Below are 14,350 nucleotides of genomic sequence, written 5' to 3' on the forward strand. Positions count from 1 at the left end.
TTTTCGATTTAGGACCACCATTGACGTTTACTTTTTAACAGTTAAAAAAAATCACCCTGTAGAATCTGAATAGCGAATCGATTGAAAATGGGCTCCAAAATAATTGAAAGGGGAAATTCCCCCTTCCCTCCCTAGCCGTTCAGACACGATTTGAAAGGGGAGCGGAATTTTCGAAGGGGGAAATTCCCCTCTTCCCCCCTTTAAAAGTAACCCTGGTGATGACTAAACTACAGTACCGAACCGAATGAATCAGACTCCGCTCAACCTCCGTTCTTCCCCGACTCAACCCGTCTCCAAATGCATCTGGTCAATTCAAAACCCATTTATTGTGAAAGGCCGAACGACATAAAGGACTGCATGAGTCAACATTCGAGACGACGATTCCCCTTCCGCATTTCGCAAATCTCTACCCAATCACTACCCTAACGGTTAAGTACGGCGCGCGAATCTGCCTAACCCTCCACCCCCGTGCTCCTATCCTAACTATATGGGATGTGCTTTGAGCCCAGCATCAATCCCTGCGTGACAGGAACCTACCTCGAGCCAGGTGAGCCAGCAGCAGAGAGCAGTCGGGGCCCGGGGGCTCGATGTCCGTACCGGACGGCAGTCAGACACCAAGAGCCCCGATCTCCTCTCCCCTGCTTTCGTCTCGTCCCTCGCCCGAGTAGGCCGCTCCCACATCAGCCGCCTCGAGGCTAAAGATAGCGGCCGATGTGCCCCTTGCGGTTCCCGCCGCGCTTGCCTCCTTTTGAGCTTCAGACCCCTGCCTAAATATCCCACGCGTACAATTACGAATCAAGGTAACAAAATCAAGGTAAACTAAAACGGACACTACCTCAACCCTAATCTCTAAACTGGTACAGCTGCTCTCCCGCTCCCCTACATGATTAAACGAACAATTAACAATGATTATTAGTTGAATCACTATCTCTAAGATAAACCATGACACTAGCAAAGGTCGAAATAGACTGTACCACGTAAGAAAGTAGAGAAAATAACAACAACAAAAAAAAAATGATGGTCTGCGAGAAAGCTGGGACACCTCAGCTGCCCCCGTGGACCGGAGCAAGAGCGAGTTACTGGTGGTAAAGTAAATGCACACATTCGAGTATTCGTTCGAATCGGGCAGGAAGAAGGTGTGGCGCATGTAAGAACAGGGCGCAATATGACTTCTCTCCCCTACTGTATATGCAGTTGCACACAGCACAACGAACCAGAATTCGACTTCAACAAAACATACCAAAACTTGCAGTCCTCGCAGCGAGGAAAATCGAGAGTTAACTCAAAATCAACTTTTGGAATGCGATGCAAGTTGGCTCGCGTGCTAAAAACATGCAGACTCGCTTGTTAGGTATGTAGCTATACCCAGTAGTATACCTAAGGTGACGGCGATAGTGACTTGATGTCCGAAGTAGTGTAGGGGAGCGGGAGAGCGGCCGTACCAGCTTGGAGATTAGTTTGAGTCAGTGTCCGTTTTTAGTTTACCTTGGTTTTGTTAAAGGGACCCTCCCACCTTAACATTAGATTTGAGTTGAGATAGCCAAAATGGGGTCCCTGGCTCACAATTACCGGTTTCGGCACTCACAACATCGAGAAATGCCTTAAATCGGAAATATTGAATTTCAAAATTGCAGCATTTTGATTCAGAGGGGCTAATGCATAGGAATACCCCTCTGAATGTGTGACGTCAGCGCAGATATCTAACGATTTTTAAATGTTTGACTAAAACGTTTTGTAGCACGCGGTGGTATATGCTGCTTTGCGCGCAACAAATGCCGCACTTTCAAATAAAGTCGCTATAGGAACAGCGGAGATCCCAAAAAGTAAACAAAAGTAAAAGTCTAATATCTTGAAAACCGGTGAATATTTTTCGATGAAATTTGGTAGATATTCGTTTTTGCTCTTTCTGAACCGAGCGACATCACTTTCATGCCAATTCATTAACTTTTTTGAAGGTGGGAGGGTCCCTTTAAAATTGTACGCGTGGGATATTTAGGCCGGGGTCTGAAAGGAGGCCAGCGCGGCGGGAACCGCACGGGCACATCGGCCGCCATCTATGGCCTCGAGGCGGCTGATGTGGGCGTGGCCTACTCGGGCGAGGGACGAGACGAAAGCAGGGGAGAGGAGATCGGGGCTCTTGGTGTCTGACTGCCGTCCGGTACGGACATCGAGCCCCCGACTGCTCTCTGCTGCTGGCTCACCTGGCTCGAGGTAGGTTCCTGTCACGCAGGGATTGATGCTGGGCTCAAAGCACATCCCATAGTTAGGATAGGAGCACCGGGGTGGAGGTTCGTAGGTAGTTTCGCGCGTCGGTAACCGTTAGGGTAGTGATAGGGTAGAAACTTGCGGAAACGGAAATAATCTGTCGTCTCAGATCCAATTCAATGCGCAGTCCTTTATGATGTTCGGTTTTACAATAAATGGGGTTTGAATTGACCAGATGCATTTGGAGATGGGTTGAGTCGGAGGAGAACGGAGGTTGAGCGGAGTCAGATTCATTCGGTGCCTAGTTAGTCATTGTGGCTCAGGAGCTTAGCTCCAAACCCATGAGGGTTCGCTACAAACCGCGTGTGCCCCAAAATGGCGGAGTTATTCACCTGAACCACGATGCATAGTTTAGTACATTTAGTTTAGAGGACAGTGGCCCGGGTGGCAGACGGGTAAAAGGCTGGGAGACGTCCCGGCCGACCACTGATCCTGTAGAGTAGAGTAGAGATCTGGAGGGGAGGTAACGAAGGGCCTGCAGGACCGGCCTAAGCCCCCCTCACATAATGGTGCATCGGCCGGGAACGTTCTTTCAAGTGAAATTCGGCTGAACAACGTTTTTCTCCCGGTAGGTGTCAGGCACGCCATTAGGTACGTAAGCCTTAAACTGCATTATCTAGTGAAACGCCCTGCCCGTAAAGTCGCCGGAATCGCTTGTTAGTACGTGGTTTTGTAAATCTTAAACTGTTTAAACAAACGGCTAACAGTAAGTCTAAAAAAACGTTTTTCATTCTTGCTGGTATGAGGATACGCCGCTAACGTAAGACTTAAACTGCATTTGGCGAAACGGCCTGCTGTAAATCCAGTGCGCTTGCTCAGTACGTGATTTTGTAAATCTTAAACTGTGTAAATCAGACGGCTGCAGCTGTTAGACGCCCCCACCGAATTGATCTTGAAAGAACGGTCGATTGATCCATTCTAAATTTATTCAATTTACTCCGCTCAATATCCGAACTTCTGGGAACAAACGAGCCAAGCCAGCAGCCAAAAGTGATAGGCAAAAGTTTGCGATGACTGCAATAAAAATAGCAACACTAAGAAAACCGAAATGCAGCTTCTTGCGAGTTGCAAACATGCTGTGTGAATGAGCAAATACGATATAGTTGACAATAGCCGTTTTTACGACGGCCATCGGGTACACATTTGGTTCACAATTGGTCATAATTGATGGTCAAATTGGATTAAAGGTGTTTCTACGTAGCTATTAGCTAAGGTAGAGCTAATACCTTGCAAGCCTTCTTTGTCATGAATTCAAAATATTAACTATATTGGCTGTAAAGTAGAGGTGGTACATATTTGGTTAGTTTAAGTCTGTTCGCCAGATTGCCCGTCGTGAAAACGGCTAATAAGTAATAGAGTAGAGTGCGAAGTGCGGATGTGCAGGGTGACTGTCTGAAATTGAGGATGTGTAAATTGCATGTGAGAGTAAAAAAAAAGGGGTGTGGCATGTGAGAGTTAAAATGTGGAGAATGCAACTGTGTGGGAGTAAGAGTGTAGAATGAGAGGTGAGATCGGATAAAAAATGAGAATTAGTCAGTCTGTTTGCTTGTGTGGTAATTGCAAGGATGAGTGAAAGGTGCAGATGTATGTGCGTGAACTGAGTGAAAGAGGAGAATGCTTCTGTGATACGGTGAGGTGACTGTCTGAGAATTGCGAGTATGCCGAAAGAATGGACGAATACCTAATCTGACATACGCATTACAGTGAAACGGGCGACACATTTCCTACTTGACGTATACAAAAGTGTCCTTAATTAATCAAAGTCTGTTCAAAGTTGAAACCTTGTTATGTCTTGAAATACCCACGAAATTAAGGATTAATTGCACAAAATATAGAGCTTCTACATTCGTTTCTAGAGAGATGATCTTTCTTATAATTGACGCTTAGTTTACCGCGATTACCGTGATTTACAAAGATTTTCTCCCCGCACGATTTAGATATTGTTGGTTGTCAAAGATTAAAATTAAAATTAAAATTCATAAAGGTTAGATCCCTCGGATGCTTGGGAAACATTAAATATTAGATCTTCCTGCGGCCGGAGACAAACAAGTTTTGCTCCTGGCACATGCCTTAATTGAATTATACTATGTAAATTCGCGTCTGGAGAAAAACGGTATAATCAAATGCTGTGTCGATTCTTCTTATCACAAAGAGCCGCGTCAGCCAGTTAACAGAGATCTGCGACCACAAAAACACCCGAGACAGACGGGGTAAGAAGTGGTGACCTCCACATTTGTGCTTTCACTCGCCACTTTTTGTGCCACTTTTTGTACGGCAAGCAGGCCGCTCTCGATGTTGTTTTTGCGGCTGGTAGGACGTTTTTTATCGAATCGGCCATGACATCAAGGTTTGCGTCACGACAGTGAGGAAACTTCACTGTTACTGCCTTAGCGACAAATGAGGCACCAGCTACTGCGCAACGCGCACCCTTCAGCCATATTCGGTACTTAACTTTGTAACTCCATTGTCATGCGTGATGTTGCGTAACGTAGAGCATGGCTGAGGAGATTTCTGAACGGGAATGATGTAGTAATACAAAAAAATGGGATGGTAAAAATTGCTTGGGCAAGAGTAAACCGAGTATACTATAGTATACTATAGTTTTTTTTTTTATAAAAAAGGGGCATTTCCTTTGACACGGAGCTTGTACAGATCCGACATCATCCGATCGAATGAAGTTATTACCTAAGCATCCCTGTTTAGCCCACAATGAAGTCGAGAGACGAATAAGCATCCAAAGGGATACAGGGCTTACGGGTGACGAATAACGACAGCAATTAATATGTATATAATTCATCTGACTTATATCCAAAACTGAAACTGAAAGTACTAAAAATATTCCGCCGGTTGTTTACTCAGAGCTAAAGCGGCATTACCAAAGTAGTATTCCAGTTTGATCCGGTTACCAAATGTCAGGCGACGTGCGCGTCAAGAGGCCGCAGCCGGCCGGTAAACAAAACTCAACAACAAAAAACCGCCCAGACAGACGGGAAGTGATGCTGTGACCTTCCAGCCGCTGGTGGCACGGCCAGCAGGCCGCCCTCAACGCTTTTTTTGCGACCAGTAAAATGTTTAGGCGGGTCGGCCTTGGCTTTAGGATACGCATCACGGCAGTGAGGATCAGATCCAACACGACTCGGCCTGACCCTGAATGTCACCTCCAGACCCGGACTCTCACAAGGACGGAACAGGCAAAAAGGCTAGACCAAAGTCATACACAAGCCGAAACGGTCACCACCCACGGTCCACGCTCTCACCAGACGTGTGCGATTACCGAGATGAATCAGGCGATTGAAGAAGCTCACATTGGTATTAGCCGGCTAAATTACGTCAAAACTAGAAAGCGCAGGCCAGAAGCGTACGGAACAGTATGTGTTATTTGTTGGAACTATTGGCAAAACACATTTGTAATTTAAGATAGTATTTATATGAAATGTATTGAAGAAGTTCAAATTTGTTGGAAAGGCTCTCATAGATCAATAATGTCATACATGTAGAGGTCTAGTTAGAGTTACACAAGCTAATGGCGGATCAAATATCTTATTTCAAATATCATTAATTAACAATAAATGCTTCGTTATCTTTATTACGCTGAATTAGACTTTGTAATGCGGCGATCAATTAGGAATTAGGCATTCGGCATAACTGACATGTGCGAAGGAACCGATTGTGGGTGTACTGGCGAGTCGTATGTACCTAATCTTATTATGCCGCGTCATCATTTAACGTGGCGTCCAACCCGTTTAAATCGCTCATCTGTGTAGCTCGCTTACTGGAGGGCGCTGTCTCGACCCAAGGTCACCATAGCCACTGAGATAACAAGCACAGCGGGCCAAGGGCGGTGCACTCTGAACCCGAGCACGTTTGTGGCTGGCTTTATTTGAATAATTGGGAGGAGGAGTCAGTGCACGACTATCCATTCGCGTTATAACTATATGCAAATAGGAATAACATGCGAATATTTTCCCGAGCTCAGGCATTGTAATCTCGGCAGCCGATGCACATAAACAGAGATGTCATTCGAAACTTATGCGGCAAAAAGGAGTGCCTGTGAAATAGAGAGGGAAAGGGTAAGTGAGATAGTGTGTGAGATAGAGAATGAGAGGGTGTATGTGTATGTGTGTGAGAGAGAGAGAGAGAGAGAGAGAGAGAGAGAGAGAGAGAGAGAGAGAGAGAGAGAGAGAGAGAGAGAGAGAGAGAGAGAGAGAGAGAGAGAGAGAGAGAGAGAGAGAGAGAGAGAGAGAGAGAGAGAGAGAGAGAGAGAGAGAGAGAGAGAGAGAGAGAGAGAGAGAGAGAGAGAGAGAGAGAGAGAGAGAGAGAGAGAGAGAGAGAGAGAGAGAGAGAGAGAGAGAGAGAGAGAGAGAGAGAGAGAGAGAGAGAGAGAGAGAGAGAGAGAGAGAGAGAGAGAGAGAGAGAGAGAGAGAGAGAGAGAGAGAGAGAGAGAGAGAGAGAGAGAGAGAGAGAGAGAGAGAGAGAGAGAGAGAGAGAGAGAGAGAGAGAGAGAGAGAGAGAGAGAGAGAGAGAGAGAGAGAGAGAGAGAGAGAGAGAGAGAGAGAGAGAGAGAGAGAGAGAGAGAGAGAGAGAGAGAGAGAGAGAGAGAGAGAGAGAGAGAGAGAGAGAGAGAAGCAAAATACCGATCAGTGCGGCATCTAAAGACAATTTTTCCGAGGTCTGTCCATCCGGATGGTAAATGTTACTCCAACTGGCCGTCCAGCGCCATGCGTGGAGATGCAGACCCCGGCCAAACCTCCCTGTCCTTGCAGGCAAGTCAAGGACTGGAGATGGTTGGTCCATATAAAAATAAATCAGGCGGGGAGAACGGTGACTGCGGCGGAGCTTGTACACGACCGGCTAAGTTTAAACGTTGCGCATTAATTACCACACAAATGTCAAAAGTGTCACCAAGCCTCGTTGATATTCGGCGTAATGTAAGATATACGCCGTTACCAAATTATGTCGACCCATTGCGATGCTCGCAATGCTACGATGGGAAAAGAGCATTTGTATGGAATAGGTTTTAACCAACGCAGTCTAACTTATCATGTCAGGTGCAATATCAAAATAAAGTATATTTGTTTTATTTGCTTCGTTATTTTGTGAATTATCGAGGATAACCGTTTGAAATTTTAGACATCGTAAATGCGACACCGATGGAGATCGGACCGCGCTGACCGCAATGTCTACAACGACAAATTTTGTCTCTGATTCCGCTTGCGGTGAAAAGTTTATAAGTTAATGGGGTGTAAATCTTGTCGCTCTGACATCTACGAATGCGCAACAACATAAAGATTATTATCGCCTGTGACCGACTCTGATGCGGTCATGTCTTGTAAAGTCATTACTTTACTACTGCATTCGAAGGAGCGATGACTGTTCCAAAGCCGTCAATGCCTAAGGTCATGATGGCATTCTAAATTCTATCATCCTGATTACCCACTACTACGTAAATATAAGGGCATCTTTTAGGCAAGTATGATCATGACTGTGATCAATAAAGGTAAAATTCCATAAAGGTCCAAATTAAAATCATCATTGTTAGTTATTGATTACAATCATGCCCAAATAAAGGTCGATTCATGATATATGATTTTACAGCATGGAATAAAACTGCATCGAACATGGTAAGATATCGCTTTGGCATACCTGGGTTATTCGATATAAACAAGTTTCGACACGGCCTAAGTGTTAAAGGGACCCTCCCACCTTCAAAAAGTTTATGAATTGGCATGAAAGTGATGTCGCTCGGTTCAGAAAGAGCGAAAACGAATATCTACCAAATTTCACCGAAAAATATTCACCGGTTTTCAAGATATTAGACTTTTACTTTTGTTTACTTTTTTGGGATCTCCGCTGTTTCTAGCGACTTTATTTTAGAAGTGCGGCGTTTGCGGCAGATGTTGCGCGCAAATAGCATATACCACCGCGTGCTACAAAACGTTTTAGTCAAACATTTAAAAATCGTTAGATATTTGCGCTGACGTCACACATTCAGAGGGGTATTCCTAAGCATTAGCCCCTCTGAATCAAAATGCTGCAATTTTGAAATTCAATATTTCCGATTTAAGGCATTTCTCGATGTTGTGAGTGCCGAAACCGGTAATTGTGAGCCAGGGACCCCATTTTGGCTATCTCAACTCAAATCTAATGTTAAGGTGGGAGGGTCCCTTTAAAATCGGGATGGTTATTCGGGAGTTCAGTTCGGTCGTGCCAGCCGGGGTGACATTTCATACATCAGACGGCGAAGATTTATGCCGGTGTCCCACCTGTCAATATCTTACAGAAGCTGCATAAGCTAGGCATTCGAGGCACGATGGGTCATTTTCTAAGCAGTTTTCTTGGTGATCGTTTCTTCCGTGTTCGAGTGGGCAACCAGTTATCTGAGCGGTTCGCCCAGATTAATGGAGTCCCACAAGGCGGTGTGCTCAGCGTGACGCTTTTTGGTGTCATGATCAACGACATCGAAAGAGTCCTTTCGCCAGCCATCGGCCGCGCTCTTTACGTTGACGATTTCGCTATTTGGTGCAGTGCGGCGTCGACCCGGTCAATGGAGCGACAGCTGCAGATTGCAGTCTCTCGAGCGGAGGCATGGGGCAAGGAGAACGGCTTCCGGTTCTCCTCTGCAAAGACGGTGGGCATGCAGTTTTCCCGTAAGCGTCGCCCCACTGCACCCATGGTGGTGAGGCTCTACCGTGAAGCCATACCAGTGGTTGCGGAGGCCAAGTTCCTTGGCATGACTCTTGACTGCCGACTCACATACCGAAGTCACATAAAGTGTCTCCGTGACAGATGTCTTAAAGCTCTTGACATTCTGAAATGTGTCGCTCGCATGTCCTACGGCGCTGACCGTAGTACGCTACTCCTTTTTTATCGGTCTCTGGTGCGGTCCCGTCTGGACTATGGATCTTTTATCTATGACAACGCTGCATCCTCATCCAAGCTTATCCTTGACACTGTCCACCACGCAGCGATTCGCATTGCGACTGGTGCTTTCCGAACCACTCCTGTCGTCAGCTTGTTAGCTGAGGCGAACGAGCCCCCTCTGGCCTTACGAAGGCAGATGTTGGGCATGCGATACGCCATCAAACTTCGTCAGTTCCCTTCCCATCCTGCTCACGGACCGGCTTTCTCCAGGTCGCTCTTAGCAGTCTTTGATGGCGACGAGAGGAGCCGCTCTCGAGTTTTCTGCACCCGAACGGCCGATCTCCTCCGAGATTGTGGCCTAAGCACTCGGGACATCATGCGAGTTGTTATCCTGCCTGAACCGCCTTGGAGGTTATCTGTCCCCTCTGTGGACCTAACCCTATCAGGCACACGGAAAGACCAAATTCTGCCTCTGGCCTTCAAGGCGAAGGCATTGGAACATATTGAATCATATTCAGGCCATGCCGTGGCATACACCGATGGGTCCAAGTCGGACCTCGGTGCTGGCTGTGCCTTCGTCTGCGGCGACGCTGTGCGATGTTTTACTTTATCTAAACATGCATCCGTTTTTACCTGCGAACTGGTCGCCGTCCTCAAACTTTTATGTTTTATCCAGATTCATCCCGCTCGGTCATATCTTGTCCTCTCCGACTCATTGAGCGGACTCCAGTCCTTGACACAATTCTATCCACTTGACCCCCTCGTACAGGAGATTCTTCTCCGTTTGACGGCTCTCGACCGAGAGGGTACCTCAGTGACTTTTTGCTGGATTCCTAGCCATGTTGGTATAGCTGGCAATGAGCGGGCGGACCGTGCTGCGAACCATGCGGCGCGGCAGCCCTGCTCCCGCCGGTTCCCTCTACCGGCCAGGGACTTTTTCCCTGCGGTGAGCTCATTCTTCCGCGGAAAGTGGCAGGAGGCTTGGAGCAAATGTCAGACAAACAAGCTGCTACGCATCAAACCGGGTTTGGCAACCTGGTTGTCTGCGTCACGCAAGTCGCGTCGAGAGGAGGTCATCCTCTGTCGGCTTCGCACAGGACACACTTTCGGTACCCATGGACACCTTATTGGCGTCGGCCCAAGACCTGTTTGTGCGAGATGTGGCGACAGACTTTCCGTCCGACACGTTTTTCTGGAGTGTCCAAGACTGGAAGCTGAGCGGCTGAAATTTCTGGGCCTGCGCGGGGCCCAGCTTTCTTTGAGAGCAGTCTTAGGTGACGAGTCCTCTTTGCTTGACTCTTCTCGCCTCTTTTCGTTTATTGCGGCCTCCGGCCTTCAGGTGATTTTTAACGCCCGACACTGAGGAAGTCAAATAAGAAATGGGCGCGATATAGCCTCGCAGCTGGTGCGCCCTGTCACTCCAAATCATCATCACAGAGGCTGCCCCTTTTGTTTGCATCACGGCTGGTATCGATCTGGGATTTACCTTCTCTATCCTAAATTGGCCTCCAAGCGATTACATTATAGCTAGTTATCAAAAGGGACATACGGGCGCGTCAAACGCGAAAACGTTTGTGATATTTGACCCAAATGATTCTAACAGGAAACGATGTCGATGTTATTGTGTGTTAAAGTGTATGTATGAAGTGTATGTATGTGTACGCCTGAAGTCGGATGTATATCTGAGCATTAACACGGCAGTCAGCCACCGATGCGAGAGCCGTTCCTAGTTTTGATATTTTAATGTGATGTGTAATGTGTTGGTGTGGGAGATGAAATGTATTTGTAAGTGTGTGTGTGTGTGTTTGTGTGGGAATGCCTGGTATGGAAAGAATGTTTATATGTATGTGAAAGTATGCTGGCAGGCCGGCGATGCCCCGTCCAGCGGCAGCTGCCAACAGGGATAACGGACCGGCGCCACCATCGTACGTCGACCATCACTGGCGTTGACGACCTCCGTCCGAGCCCGCAAACCATCGGCGGTGCCGGGAAGTGACGAGCACAGTGGTCATCAATTGCCGCCGTGCTCCTGTCACGTCGTGCCAGCACGCCACAGCAAGACGGGCTACGACTCCGAGCCGTCTCCGCCGCGCCTGTCTGCCCACCCAATCACCGACGGCAGCGCCATCCTGGAGCGCGACCCACCGAGCTACTATGCCATCTGGTGGCCCGTGTGACGGTCAATATGCCAATGCGTAGCGCGACCCATCGAGCTACTCTGCCATCTGGTGGCCCGTGTGACGGCCAATATGCCAATGCGTACGACGGCGCGAGGCGCTGGAGGCCGCCCGACTGAGGTCACGCCCAGCAGTCTGACTCTGCACACCGGCCCGCCGAGGACCTCAGCGGTGCTGCGACAGCGGAACGGCGCCAACAACATCGGTGGTGGCATCTTCAGCGGTTGGCGGGAACAATCGGCACACCATCTGATCCGGTAAGCGCCAAGACCGGTAGGCAACGCCATCCCTTCGCCCCACGACGGTCGCCGCAGGCGCTCTGATACCGGAGAGTCCCGGCGCGGGCGCTGTCACTTCGACCAACGTGCCACCGACACCGGCAGCAGCGCCGCCACGAGCTGGTCAAGCTGCGCCGCACAGTCGACTCGGTGGAGAAGAAGCGCGCCTTCTACCAGGAGCGGGCGGCCTACTTCAGCCAGTACCTGAACACGTGTTAGCAGGCAATGGCGGCCGGCCAGTGCAGTGTGCACCAAGCGGGCGGCCGCGCCGCGCCGCTACTCGGCCGCCCGGCTCGAGGAGAAGGGCGTGCTAGGCATCGAGGGCGTGCAACTGGCAGAGCGGAAGGGGGTGCAGTTCGAGATCTCGCCGCTGGCAGCCGAGGGCACGTTCCCGGTGAACGCCAAACTGCTCGGCGTGCAGCTGGAGTGGGAGGAGATCAGCCTACAGGAGCTGCTGCAGCTGCAGTACGGCGGCGTCTCCGTCATGGACATGTTCGGCAGGGTGAGGATCAACGTCAACCTGATCATCTTCCTCCGGCAACAGCAAGTTCTACGGCAAGAACAAGAAGTGAGGCGCGGCGCCGGAGGGCCGGCGTGTGCCGCGACACCCGGTCGGGTCTGTGGGCCCTACGTGCCTGTGTCACGCACCGTGACGTCAGACTCGGAGCCGCCGACGCACGCTGCCCACGGGGGTCCGAACCTCCGCCGTGGCCACCAGCGCCTTACCCCAGGTTCGTTGAAAGCCCAGGGAAAGCGCCAGAAGCACATTGCCGGGACGGATGCCGCACGGGAACAAATCCCAAGCAAAGGCCCCAGTAGCCGAGCCGCCGACTGCCACCACACCACCGCCACCGCTGCCACAGCCACGCCGGGGGGAGCGCCGTGCGACGCTGCGTCGGACATCAAACGGGGCCCAACCAAACTGCCGGGCCGAGGTTCCGCCGGGCAGGGCCGAAAAGAGGTAGAGGTAGCCGCCGCGGAGACGAGAAATGAGAAGAGAAGAAGTAGAGGTAGCCGCCGCGGAGACGAGAAATGAGAAGAGAAGAAGTAGAGGTAGTTGCCGCGGAGGCGCACGCAAGCCGCGGAGGCACGTGCCACGCCGCGGAGGCGCACGCATGACGCAAGCCGCGGAGGCACGTGCGACGCCGCGGAGGCGCACGCAAGCCGCGGAGGCACGTGTAACGCCGCGGAGGCGCACGCAAGCCGCGGAGGCGCACGCAAGCCGCGGAGGCGCACGCAAAGCCGCGGAGGCAAGTGCGAAGCCGCGGAGGCGCACGGAAAGCCGCGGAGGCATGTGCGACGCCGCGGAGGCACGTGCCACGCCGCGGAGGCGCACGCATGACGCAAGCCGCGGAGGCACGTGCGACGCCGCGGAGGCGCACGCAAGCCGCGGAGGCACGTGTGACGCCGCGGAGGCGCACGCAAGCCGCGGAGGCGCACGCAAAGCCGCGGAGGCAAGTGCGAAGCCGCGGAGGCGCACGGAAAGCCGCGGAGGCATGTGCGACGCCGCGGAGGCATGTGCGACGCCGCGGAGGCATGTGCGACGCCGCGGAGGCGCACATGTAGCCGCGAAGCACGCACCGCGCGAGGGCGCGCCTATCGCCGTCAAAGAAAGGAGAAGAGAAGAGAAGAGAAGAGAAGAGAAGAGAAGAGAAGAGAAGAAAAGAGAAGTAGAAGTAGAAGTAGAAGTAGCCGCCGAGAAATACCGCGCCATGCTGAGGAGGCACGCGCGACACCCCGGAGGCGCGCCGCCTCGAGGGCGCACACAGCCGCGGTAGAATGGACACAAACGCCCCTCTCCCGGAAAGTAGGGGAATTTTCCCCCCCTGCCGGAGAGGGGGGTATTATGTAGGGGAGCGGGAGAGCGGCCGTACCAGCTTGGAGATTAGTTTGAGTCAGTGTCCGTTTTTAGTTTACCTTGGTTTTGTTAAAATTGTACGCGTGGGATATTTAGGCCGGGGTCTGAAAGGAGGCCAGCGCGGCGGGAACCGCACGGGCACATCGGCCGCCATCTATGGCCTCGAGGCGGCTGATGTGGGCGTGGCCTACTCGGGCGAGGGACGAGACGAAAGCAGGGGAGAGGAGATCGGGGCTCTTGGTGTCTGACTGCCGTCCGGTACGGACATCGAGCCCCCGACTGCTCTCTGCTGCTGGCTCACCTGGCTCGAGGTAGGTTCCTGTCACGCAGGGATTGATGCTGGGCTCAAAGCACATCCCATAGTTAGGATAGGAGCACCGGGGTGGAGGTTCGTAGGTAGTTTCGCGCGTCGGTAACCGTTAGGGTAGTGATAGGGTAGAAACTTGCGGAAACGGAAATAATCTGTCGTCTCAGATCCAATTCAATGCGCAGTCCTTTATGATGTTCGGTTTTACAATAAATGGGGTTTGAATTGACCAGATGCATTTGGAGATGGGTTGAGTCGGAGGAGAACGGAGGTTGAGCGGAGTCAGATTCATTCGGTGCCTAGTTAGTCATTGTGGCTCAGGAGCTTAGCTCCAAACCCATGAGGGTTCGCTACAAACCGCGTGTGCCCCAAAATGGCGGAGTTATTCACCTGAACCACGATGCATAGTTTAGTACATTTAGTTTAGAGGACAGTGGCCCGGGTGGCAGACGGGTAAAAGGCTGGGAGACGTCCCGGCCGACCACTGATCCTGTAGAGTAGAGTAGAGATCTGGAGGGGAGGTAACGAAGGGCCTGCAGGACCGGCCTAAGCCCCCCTCACAGTAGGCGGGACCCGTAGCCCAGGGGTCGGCAACCTTTTTTTG

This window comes from Amphibalanus amphitrite, unplaced genomic scaffold (genome assembly GCF_019059575.1).
Source record: "Amphibalanus amphitrite isolate SeventyFive unplaced genomic scaffold, NRLGWU_Aamphi_draft 000052F_arrow, whole genome shotgun sequence".
Taxonomy (NCBI): domain Eukaryota; kingdom Metazoa; phylum Arthropoda; class Thecostraca; order Balanomorpha; family Balanidae; genus Amphibalanus; species Amphibalanus amphitrite.